We start from the raw sequence: 12,230 nt of genomic DNA on the forward strand, positions 1-12,230 counted from the left end.
CTGGCATTTTTAGCATTCTTTCTGGCTTTTCAGAACACTTGATGTGAACTTTTCTATTTGGTCTTCACCTCAACCCTGTGTAGGAAGTATCATGATTCATCATCACTTTGTGTGCGATGACATGATGTTGACCACTCCACCCTAGATCACATGACTTTTCTTCTAGACATAAACCAGAACTCAGGTCTCTGGGTCCCTAGTATGGTACCCTTTTCTAGAAATACTGTGGGCTACGTGCAAAGGATAAGGTTATACTATATCTCACCATGGAATTTGAACCATTGTTAGAATGTACTGCTGTATGTAAATGCTTCCTCTAATCTTGGGTTCAGCCAAACAACCAGTGCCCTAGTTTCTATCTATGGGATTAGTGTGTTTAAATCACTTTGACCATATAAGAACAAATTACCCCAAAACTCAATGTTAAGAGCAACAGCACTTATGCATTAGGCCAGCAATTCAGAAGCAGCTGGGCATGCGTGGTGCACATCTTCAATCCCAGTGCCCAGAATTGCTGAGGCAGGAGGATTTTGAGTTCACAGTCAAGTCAACCTGAGCTACTAAGACCGTCACAAATACAAAGAAGTTCAGTTGCATTCTCTATTGAGGGGCTGTATCTTGGAATATTACAGTTATTGGGGCTGGAGAGATGGCTCAGTGGTTAAGAGTGCTGGTTGCACTTCCAGAGGACCTGAGTTCAGTTCCCAGAACCCACACAGTACCTCACAACCATCTGTAACTCCAGTTCTAGGGGATCTGATGCCATCTTCTGAACTCCATGGGCACCAGGCATGTGATGCACAGATAAACATAAAGGCAAAACACTCATACACATAACATAAATGAAATAAATTTAATTCTTTTAATTAAGTGGGGAAAGAAGTTACAGTTAACTGCCACACAGGTCTGCATTCAGGTGAAGGGCTGATGGTGTTAAGGGGAGCTGCTGATCTGGCTCCCTCAAATGGCCTCTAGTTCCCACAGTGCTGCTTGAGTATCCTCACAGCATGGCAGCATTCCCAGAGCAAGCTACTCAAAAGGCCAGAAGGAGACTGTAACACCTGTCACCTGATCTTGAAAGGCACAGCATTTTCCTTGTGTTCTATTGGTCCCACAGATCAACCAAGCCTTTGACCCAGAAGCCTTTGCAGCACATTCCAGATCCAAGTTGTAATACTCACTTATTTCAGTTTTGGAAATTTATCCACACAAATAAAAAGCATCCACATGTCAGGGTAGAAGTGTGATGGTGTTTATTACAGGACTATTGTTATAAGGAACACTGGAGACCACCTTAATGCTTACCCACAGGCCAAGGAAATTAAATTTCATTTTGAGGAATAATATGCAACCACTAAGCATGATGAATTAGAGCCATGTGCACCTAAGACATAGTAAATCTTAAAAGAACATCAGAGTAACAGATAATATATAATGCTATGTCTGTACAAAATAAAAGCCGACATCTTTGTTTGTGTGTGTGTGTGTGTTTGCATGGATCTGGAGAGAAGGCTTTGAGAGAGAATTTGTTTTTTAATAACCTGCTTACCATTTTCATGGAGAGGAGAGTTGGGAAGGGGGAAAATGGGAGAGAAAATGTATACATATCCATATATCCACACTGTCAGGTCATTGCAATCTCAGCAATGCTAAATGAACAAACAAACCTTCCTTGATTCAGAAGCTCCTGCTCAAGTCTTCCTCCTGTCCAAGTCTTTCCTCTACCTTTGGCTTTCCTGAAATGGAGGTGACAAAATGCTCCCAAAGGAAAGCTGGGGAGAGCCATTTCTGGTGAGGTACACAGAGGACAGAATAGGCTGTCAGTATTTAGGAGGGGAGCTGATGCTGCATCTCAAAGCATTGGTAAGAAATGTGCTGCAGAGGTGTAGCAGCTCCAAGGGAGGGGGTGTCTCCCAGAGGCCCTCAGGTCCCACTTAGCCTGGCAGCGTTTCTTGGGGAATATTGATCAAAAGTGCTCACCTCTATCATCCGAGGAGCATAATGCAGTCTGTGAGTATTCATGGAAAAAAGCTTTTCTTGGCCAGGCTATTTTCTGAAGTCAAAAAGATCCTTTCAGGATCTGTAATAGCCGTCCCTCCACACTTCACACCCTCAGTGAAAAGCACACTCCAATTTTCAGACCCTAGGACCCCACGCCAAGGAGGAGGCTGACGAGCAGGACCTATTCATGTAAAATAGTCTGTCAAACTCAATGAGCATTTTGCCAGAGGGAGAGGGAGGGATACATAAATGTTAGATTAAAAATTCCACCTGGACACACAGGAAAAGGCACCCTTATTCCCGAGATCATTAATGCATCTGTTCTTCCTTTCTTCAATGTCTTAAATGGAATTTTAAATCACATATATAATGCAGTCTGATATGGAAGGCAGCATATCAGTGTAATATTAAGCCTGTTTTTCATGTCTGGAAGATGGTATGGTATGGAAGACGGCGACAAGGACTTCCTGGTTTCTCTGACTTTGGTTTTGAAATGAACAGAATCTTCCACATTATTTTTAAACTTACCTACCTACCTACCTACCTACTTACTCTCTCTCTCTCTCTCTCTCTCTCTCTCTCTCTCTCTCTCTCTCTCACACACACACACACACACACACACACACACACACCTTTTCTTTCTCTAGTGCTAGGGATCAAACCCAGAACCTCGTGCATGCTTGACAAGTGTTTGCTTGACACATATAACACAGCAGCTTAAATCCGTACCCTCTTTCATATTATCCAACTTAATTTAGGCTAGTAGGGACTTAGGTATTAAAAAATATTTTTCTTGTAAAATCCTAACAACCAAAAAAGTACAATGCAATGTCAGCAAGTTCTTTTCAGTGACCCGTTAGCAGGGATGTCATTTCCCAGGGTCCCCTGCTGTGGTGCTGCTGGTCACCTACTTTGGGCACATGTGAAAGTCCCTTTTGGCAGGCGAGCATGCCATAGAGATGTCCTTGCCTTCCCTGGCTGGGCCATGAGCTATGCTGGAGAGATGCTACGGCAGACAGCATGTGGGAAACCCGACCCTTGGCTTTGGAAGCAAGCCTTTTGCTGGCGGTCCCTGTGGTGTTCAAGGGACTTGGTGTGTTTACCATCTTTTCCTGGAATCCTTACCTGTAAATGCTCTTAGGAGGTGATCACAACTCTGATCAAATGGTAGCGAGTGCTAAACACCACATGGCTCTTTGACTCCAGAAGGTGGGAATGAACTTCCAGGGTGTGGCCAACCTGCCTGGGTATTGCACCAAGCCTGCCTTGGTAGCAGATCTTTCTTTTCAAAGTCTATTTTTTTTTTTTTTTCAGTTAAGACCTGTGCAATCTGCCTTTCCAGGAATCTGTTATCTGGTGGTTTTTGAATTCCCAGGAGGGGTTGGTTCCAAGTGCTCTTTTTGTGGACGATAAGGAGAGGTCAGATTTCTGGCAAACCAGATCCTCAACAGTGCCAAAACCTTGCTGTGCTCAGTCTGGCTCCTATGACAACAGACTCAAGGTGGCCTTGGATGTGGACTCCGAAGCATCCTCAGAGCAGCTGAAGTACAATGGGCACATGACAACTACATTGTTCAACAACAGTCCACGTACTGGTTAAGAACAGTTGTTGGTGTCACTACACACGGAAACCTGGGGACTCAGCTCCTGGCTGAATCCCCAGTATAGTTGCGTGAGAGCCAGGAAGGTAACACCTTCAGGCCTCAGCTGTCATAGCAGAAGTAGATGGAGGATAGGGTTGGTGTTCCCAGCTGCAAACCAGGGTGTTAAGGAAACACATATGTAGAGAAGTTTACTTTATGATCTTTTCCCACAACCTCCATTGTTTTTTGTTTTTTGTTGGTTTTTTTTTGAAAATGAAATGCAGTTAAAGCCACATCCATTCATAGAAGAGCAATCTTTGATACAAACATTTCCGTCAAGTGGCCTTGGCTTAGATGACACACACAAGCTACACCAGAGATGTGTGTACAGAAGTGAACACTGTAAATGCAGTATCTTCTCATTAGAAGATACTCCATTGGAGGAAACAGGCATTTCCCCTGGAATACTAAACAAACAAACAAACAAACAAACAAACAAAAATCCCCAAACCAACCCCCTACAATTGCATTCTTCTTAGTGATCCTTTTCATTGGAAGCTGGATTCTTTATGATATGGTCTGAGGGTATTGATGAGAATTTCTGAAGATGACCCAATCTCTCACAGGGAACATGGTGCCTAGAATCAACCCCTCCCCATCTTTTTGCTATAAATATGAAAGTAACCTTCTTTATGAGACAACAGTGACAACAGCCTTTGAGTTTCAAGTGCTCATTTCCATATCTGCAAAGTATCCCAATATGACCCCAGAGGAAAGCTCCCTGTGGATCCTGGAAGGCCATCTGCTGAGCTGAACGGTTAGCAAGGGGGAGGGACTCAGCTCCAAGGAGCAGCTGTAGAGCAGTGGGCCACCCAGCGCCACAGACACATGAGGCTGTCTAGAATACCATCAGCAGAGCTCCTCTAGCTCCCCAATCGATTTCTGGGCATCCATCACCTTCTGGGTAGCTACAAGGGAGGCAGATGCTTTAGTTTGACACTGGGAGGGAATGAGGCAGGATTTTGAATCCTCCTTAGAAATGCCCAAATGAAGCAGAAGGTTGTGAATTACTGCTTCTGGCTCACAGCACTAGAGTTGTTTCTAGAAGGAACTACATATATAAGCTCTTGATTATCAGTTCATAGCTAAGACGAAGCCAGGTCAATTCAGGCTCCTCTTTGCACTTGACTCCCTAGACCCTTTCTCAGGACATCAACATGTTCTGCAAGTACTGGGTACTCAGCAAGCATTTGCTAAAGGAACAAGTGAATGACTTTTACAAACTCGGTTGTTCAGCATCCTGAGAATTCACTGTTGTCTGGAACACGGAGTGGCCCACTATGTTCTCAGAGACCACAGGCTAGGTTGTAATGTGATTACTGGAGTCCTGAGGCAGGAAATATCAGTACCTGGCTTTAGCCACACTAGAAAGAGGCTGAATTACATGTTGTCTGTCACCTAATAACAAAGTTCTCAAATATACCTTGCTCCTTAGGGGCAGGGACTCTAGCTTAGAACAGGGGGCTGCCTAGGAATGACAAAGCAGGGGCAAAGGTTACTATGAGGCTCAATACCTGCTGTAAAAACAGACAGGGGTGGTTTTAATTAGGTGAGACGATGGATGGAGGACATGGATGATGCTCCCAGCTGGAGACCAGAGTCTTGAGGAATCACATATGCAGAAGTTTACCCTTAGGCTGCAGGTTCCCTGGTGGCTAAATATTAGCATTCCATACTATGAACCATGAGGTTGATTTTTACCTGAGTATGTGTAAGCTTTCTGAGTGGTACTAGCTATGGTGTTGAACACCTGTTGCCTTTGGCTTACAAAATGCTTTTGAATAACTTTGTTCAATAAAAAAATGCAAATCAACTTCTTATTAGATGTTGGGATAAACTTTTATTTTCCTACACACTATAAGAATGTCAGAAACATGCAGCACCTAGATGCTGTGCTTCTAACTCATCAAATCATCCCAGGAAATGAGAACGAAGAAGAGCGAACTGGATTGAGTGACACCATTAAGGAGCGAAGTGTTTTCCCAGCATGGCCGCCTTTGTGGAGTGTGTCCTAGTGCACACGTACACTCCTGCCAAGATGGGGCAGACTTGGAGGTCTCCCCCACCTCCGAACAACCTAAATGTGCAGCATTGAAAAGTAAATAACAAGAGACCTCAAAACAATCAAATGACATGCTATAACTTAATTTATCATCTCTATCAATTTTCCCCCTATTTACACATACTACACATTGTAGACCTGAAACTAAGAAAATGTTTGCTTACTGTGTAAGTCCTATACATAGAAATTGGGTGCAAATAAAGGACAAGTTTCCCTTAGATGTGACCCCTGCCTTCAGTAGGTATGGAGTAACACAGCTACACATAAGACACACTAAAAGGTTTAGAGGGTCCATCAAACCTCCACCACAGTTAGTGGCAATAAGGAAGTGACACCTGAGGACAGTCAGGAAGACAGGATTTGCATGGCTCACTGGAGCTGTATGACCTCCTGTATAAGGCTAAAGGTCCTACTTACTAATCAGCAACATCACAGAATCCCAGTCGATCCCTGGGGCTCTCAAGAGTTGCAAACTTGTAAAGTCACTCACCAGGCTAAATTTCTTTTCTCCTATCTTCTGAAGATTTTTTTTAAAAGTCATAATTTTGTAGGATTACTATTTTTTAAAGCATAAAAGTCTAATCAACAAGACTATAAATATCAGTTTCCCTCTGTATGGAAATCCGGAAATCAGCATGCCAAGAAGGGCACTGGCCAGGCCCTGCAGGAGTCCAGAGAGTCTTATCACACTTCGGGGTAATTAGGGCCACTTTTATTACAGATGACTGATCTACTAATACTAATGTGATGAGTGGCTCTCTGGAGGGTCTCTACCGGATGAGTGACCCTTAGCAATTTTGCTAAAAGATGTTTATTATGAAAACACAATATTTGCTTTTCCAACTGAAGAAAAGAAATGGCAAACTTGATCATTTCAATTTTCCACCCCAAATAACAAGAAGTGCTAGGTCCAACCAAACATGGTTGTCAGAGTCCCCACTCCCCAAGTCTAAGTCTCTAACAGAGCTGTTACAACCTAAGGCCCATGGGCTGAAAAAGTAAAACATAAACAGACACAAACTGCTGCTGTCACCCAGGGCATGGGGCTGGTAAAATCATTAGGTTACAACAAGGTCAAGTGACTTGGTACCTCCAATTGAATTTCTCACTCCAAGTCTGGAAGTGTTGGCTTGTGGAAACAAATGATCAGAAGGCTGGGGGAGTTAAAAAGGACCTCTGGGGCCTGGGTTGTGGCCCTGGGTTCTGCTACCACTGGAAAACAAAAATAGAAGACTTCCAAAATGACAAGAATTCCACAAAAAGGGTTTATGGAGCCTTAAGCGCTCTTGCAGAAGGGATGGGGTGTGTTTTTAACAGGAGTCAGGACTGGGAACTTTGTAAACAGTGAAACAGAGAATCAATAATAGAAGTCTGAACAATACTGGGCAACCAGACCAGAAAGCTCAAATCTCTCTGTCTTTCTCTGTCTCTTTCACACACACATGTGCATGCACATATGCACACGCGCACACACGCACACATGGTGGGTGGGATAAGAGTCAAGGTATCACTGCCACAATGGGAAATATCGTGGCATCTCATTTCCCGTCCATCATCATTAAGCTCCCAATGAGTGTGCTGGGCCCCTAGAAAACAGCACACAGGGATCGGGGGTTTCCTTGTGCTTTGCAAAGTCCTATTCTGTTCATGATCTGCAGGCAGCTCTGCAGGTGCTTCTGTCTGTGGACCTGGGATGGAGGCTGCACAGTTCCCTTCAAAGCAGTTGGGTGGATTCTCCCAGCAGCTGGAAGGTACTCCTAGAGTGTCGCTCTCAGAATTCCCACTCACTTCAAGGCTGAGTCTGGCTTCTGGCTCTGCCTCTTTCTCTACCAAAGTCAACAGCGGCCAAATTGGCTCTGCAGTAGACGGAGAAAGCTGGCTTCTCGGGGAGAATGGCCACTGAGGAGGTAGAGAAGCAGGCTCAGAGGAATGACCAAGCAGGCTAGGAGTAATGTGTGAGAAGAAAGGGCAGAGGAAGGCAGGGAGGTGACCACATCCAGGGCTTCCCTTCTCATGCCTGAGCGCCCCTAGAGGCTACATTCTATAGCTGCTTTCCTGCTCTGGGCGATGGGGTCACCTAGACACGTGCACTGGGAAATGGCCTCATGTAGCAGGACCATGCAGCAAGGGATGGCCTCTACTGCAATTTCTGTGTTTCGCTTTGAGGCAGAGCAGGGAACGAAGCAACACTGGAGCTCTGAGACAGTGCCAGGGCAGAGGGTGGGGAGCAGGGACAGAGGTCTCCCCGGTGAACAGACTCGTAGTTGCTGGGTTCTAAGGTCCAAGATGTCCAGAAAGGGACACATTTAATTCCTTCCCTCCCTCCTATCCCTAATAGGCACAACACACCCTCCTTGGAGCCAGATAGGTTAATTTATACACACACACACACACACACACACACACACACACACACACACACACACAACTCATGAATGGATGTATATATATGTATATAACTCATACACACACACACACACTCATACACACACACACACACACACACATAACTCATGAATGTATGTATATATATGTATATAACTCATACATATACATATGTATGTAACTCATACACACACACACACACACACACACACACACACACATATATATATTTGATCCAAATCTATTGTTTGGAATCTGTTACCCTAAAACTTAAGTGACAAGAGCTGTTTTCAAGGCCTGTCTTGGTCTCTGAGCAACAGGTAGGAAGAAGACCACAGGTGAACTTTTGAGGGCACTGGACAGGATGCGGGTGTTGGTCAGCCCTGGAGTTGGAGCAGGGTTGATCTGGGCAGGGCTGATCTGAGCTGGGCTGGGCAGGGCTGGGATGGGCTGGGCAGTGCTAAACTGGGCTGGGCTGGGCTAAGTTGGCCTGGATAGGGTTGCTAGTCATCTGCTTACTGATCTCCTGTGGACAGGCCTGTATCTAGACATTTCTGATCACTCTACGTGAAACATCACTGTCAAGACCTGGCAGAACTGTGTTGTCAGGAGAATCTTAGTCAGTGGCCCTCAGGTACCAGGTGGAGAAAGGCTTGATGATGGAGGTGAAACTTCCTGTGGGAAAAGACCCTGGGGACAGCCAGTTTCCATGATGATGAAATGTTGATGATGAAAAGTTTGAATTAAACTGTAAACCCTAACAAAAAAGATTAGCAAAATCATTATGGCGGAAATTCTTCCACCAATTACACAATTGTTTTGTCAGCCCTGTTGGGAATCAAGCTTGGGTATATAATGACAAGAAAACAACTCGGGGATCCAGACAAGTGCCCTCTGCCCCTTCCCTGTGGGCCCCCAACCTTTTGCTACTGTGTTCTTCCTTGAGGCTCCAGACGACTCCATTGCCCACATGGTCGTAGACTTGTTCCTGGTTGATAGCAACTTCTTTTCTTCTTCTGAAGCCCAAGGTTTATGAAATTCCAGGACAAGAGGAACACAGTCTTGTTTGAAAGTTCCACACAAACTAGATCACTTCCGACCTTGGGGGCCAAGCAATGGGAAGGCTTGCTGGCACAGTGGCAGTTTCCTGGAGTCTGGATTTGAGGGTTCTGGGGAAAGCAGGAGAGTCTTGCCTGTCTCTTCCACATGGAGGATTTTCTTGGGATCCATACTCAGGCTGGAGGTCAAGACCCCTGCCTGCAAAGGAAGCAGAGAATGGCCAAGCCATGGAGGTCAAAGAGAATCTGTGGCCACATACTGAAGGAAGTATATATGGTGCTCGGAAGACCAAGAGAGCTTGGTCATTGGGAAGAGGGTTTGATGTCCTTCCTGCCCCACATTGTGTTTTGCAAGGATGTTTGTTGAATGCATCATCAAAGAAATGTCATTCCTCTTAGTCTTTGCCCCGGATTTTTCTACAACGTAAGAGAAATTACAAATCTGTGAATCTCTGAAATAAAACCAGCCTTTCTGGCTAGTACAGAAGTAAAGAATGACGAGAAAGGCATCAGATTGCAGCACAATGGAGTGAGAGCCATGAAGGAGCCCTGGGCAGAGTCTGTGCCGATGCTGTGTTACTGGGATCCCTGCGTGTTTACATATTGATATTTCACATGAGTTACTACTCAGTTATTCCCTAAAGGGCCTAAGACGAGAGGTCAGGCCTAAATTGCTTGTCTGAATGAGTCCAGATGAGCATGCAGCTATTTAGCACTAGAGGGAACAAGGGATAGAATTAAAACTCACAGATCTGCACTCCTCCCTTCCCCAGGGTGGCTGTCTGGGACTCAGAGGAATACAAGAATGCCTGCTGCAACACCCGGCCGCTGTTGCGGCGTTGGTTGGTCTCGGAGGGCCACTCTTCAAATGAGAGGATCATTTCATCACCCTTCCCCTTGTAATATATTTTTAAATGCTCTAAGCTTCCCTGAGTGGCCTCTGCCTAGAACAAACCTCAAAAGCAGCACTCTTGGAGCCTCTTCCCTATGGGCTTTTCCTCTGGAACTGTGGCCTTTGAAACGGTCATTACTGGTGTTTGAAATGAATTTATTTGGGTTATTTTGTCTACAGTTTTTTATTTATGGCTGTTTATTTTTTAATATGTCTTCTGATCTTGCCTTATCCTCTGGGGAAGAGCTTCTGAAATTGGTACGGTACTTGCAAGTCCCCTGGACCTGTGGAGACACTGTCCCATGCACTCTGTGGTTTTCACTTTCAGATTTCAAGGACAAGCTTTCACCTCCCTCCCTTCTAGTGCCAGTGAGGTTAGCAGACAGAGAGTCCTGGGCCCCTCTCCTATTGTTTTCCTCTTCAGAAACAGGCTACTAAGGGTGGGGTAGTTCAGTGGGTGAACCCTTGCTTAGCATGCACGAAGCCCTAAGTCCCAGCCCATCAAAAACACAAAACTCGGTTGCTTTAAACAAAGGGAGCACAGCTAGACCTGGCCTTCCAAAGATCAGTGTGGTTTTTAAACATGTATTTGTTTTGCTTTTATATATATATGTATATGTATGTATGTATCTGTGCCACTTGGTGCCTGCAGAGGCCAGAAGAGGGTGTGAGACCCCCTGGGTCTGGAGTTACAGACAGTTGTGAGCTGCCATGTGGGTGCTGGAATTTGAACCTGGGTCCTCTGGAAGAGAAGTCAGAGTGCTTAACTGCTGAGCCATCTCTCTAGCCCCCCAAGGACCAGGTTTTTATGGACATATCTCCATGCCCTAGTTGTTAGGAGTGGGCAGGAACATTTGATCAGGGGTAAAGGGCAGTAGGGAAAACAAACCTGACTGAACTTCAGAGAGTATTCTGGTTTGAAATGCCACCCACTCTGGTCAGATCAGTTAGGATTAAGAAGCCAAAAAAGAAAAAAAAAAGCAAGTCAATAAATGCTTGAAGATATTAGGCAAAGGCACAGCTACTGTTTGGTCATAAGCAAATGTTTCAGCTATACCCTGATCCCCTTCTACTAGGGAGGACAAGGAGGACAGAGGGTCACAGCTTGAGCCCCTGCAGATGGACAGAATAGTGCCAGCTGCCTCACTGAATAAGCCTGAGCCATCACTTCAAAGCTCTGCAAGCAAGGGGTTTGCACTCCTAAAGGCATAGACCCCATTAGCCAAGGGCAGAGAGCAAAGCCACACCAGCAGCCAGTGGAACCATGACCCATGCATTCCTTCAGTCCTCAACTTTCTGCTGGTGCACCTTCATCCTGCAGTGGCTCCCCTATGCCCACTGCACCCCATGATGGATGGGGAGGCAGCAGCTGCAGAATGCATAGATGGGCACAAAGGATAAGGGCTGCCTTCTTGACACAGTGACTATACTTGCAAGCTGCTGGCAGTGCTGGCCCAGCCCAGCTTCTGCTGGGGATGGAAGCTGGGGCTTATTCAAAGGGCTCTATTTTACCTCTGCTAGGGCAGGTGCAGGAGTACATGGGACCAGGGGGCTGAAAATATAGATCTTTGCCCCTAAACTCCTACTGGGAAGGGACTTCCCAATCCTGTTCAGCCTTCCTGACTACAGCACTTGTGCTCTGTAGATGCTGTCACCTTTGGGACACTGCTGGGACAGTCCAAAGCCATGGCTGAGAAGAAGAGGAAGGGGAACTGGGCTAGAGGACTGACTCACTGTGGTGGCCAGTGGCTCATCTAGCCAGCAGGTGTGGCAGCCTGCTGGGTTACAGAGGAGTCCTGGGTGAGTTACTTCTATTTGTGTTGGAAGCACCATAGGAATGTGGCTAACAAATGACAGCTCTTTCTCTTTTGAGTGGCATTACCATAGTCACTATCCAAGGCTCTCCGACCTGTGAACCAGTCCTTTCCTAGTCCTGCAGTGGTGGCTGCCATCCGTCTAAGCTATCTGTGCTCGGTCAGGATCCCAGAGCCAGGACAGAAAGGTCAGGCAGGGAGGTCACACCTGCCATCTCAGCTTGTTCTCTGAGTCCTAGACAGTAGATCCTGGGGTTCGCTGCCCTCTGCACTTGGCCATCTTTTGTCTGCGTCTCTTCTCCCAGCTGCTCTATTCAGCAGCCCTCCTTGATGACCTGCCCTCCCCGTGTGGGGGCCTTTGGAGGCCTCTGCTAA

At 45.9% G+C, this 12,230-nt stretch overlaps 1 protein-coding gene across 1 annotated transcript in view; it reads right to left on the bottom strand.

Moving 5' to 3' along the window:
• Nucleotides 1–1,230: 1,230 nt before the first annotated feature.
• Ralgapa2 (Ral GTPase activating protein catalytic subunit alpha 2) overlaps nt 1,231–12,230 on the bottom strand; it is a 290,311-nt gene continuing 279,311 nt past the window's right edge. The window contains 1 exon segment of the mRNA XM_052725986.1: nt 1,231–9,348. The gene's annotated coding sequence lies outside the window, so the exon portion shown is untranslated.

The sequence above is a fragment of the Peromyscus californicus genome, unplaced genomic scaffold (genome assembly GCF_007827085.1).
Source record: "Peromyscus californicus insignis strain IS unplaced genomic scaffold, ASM782708v3 Scaffold_7__1_contigs__length_154581171, whole genome shotgun sequence".
NCBI classification, from domain to species: Eukaryota; Metazoa; Chordata; class Mammalia; order Rodentia; family Cricetidae; genus Peromyscus; species Peromyscus californicus.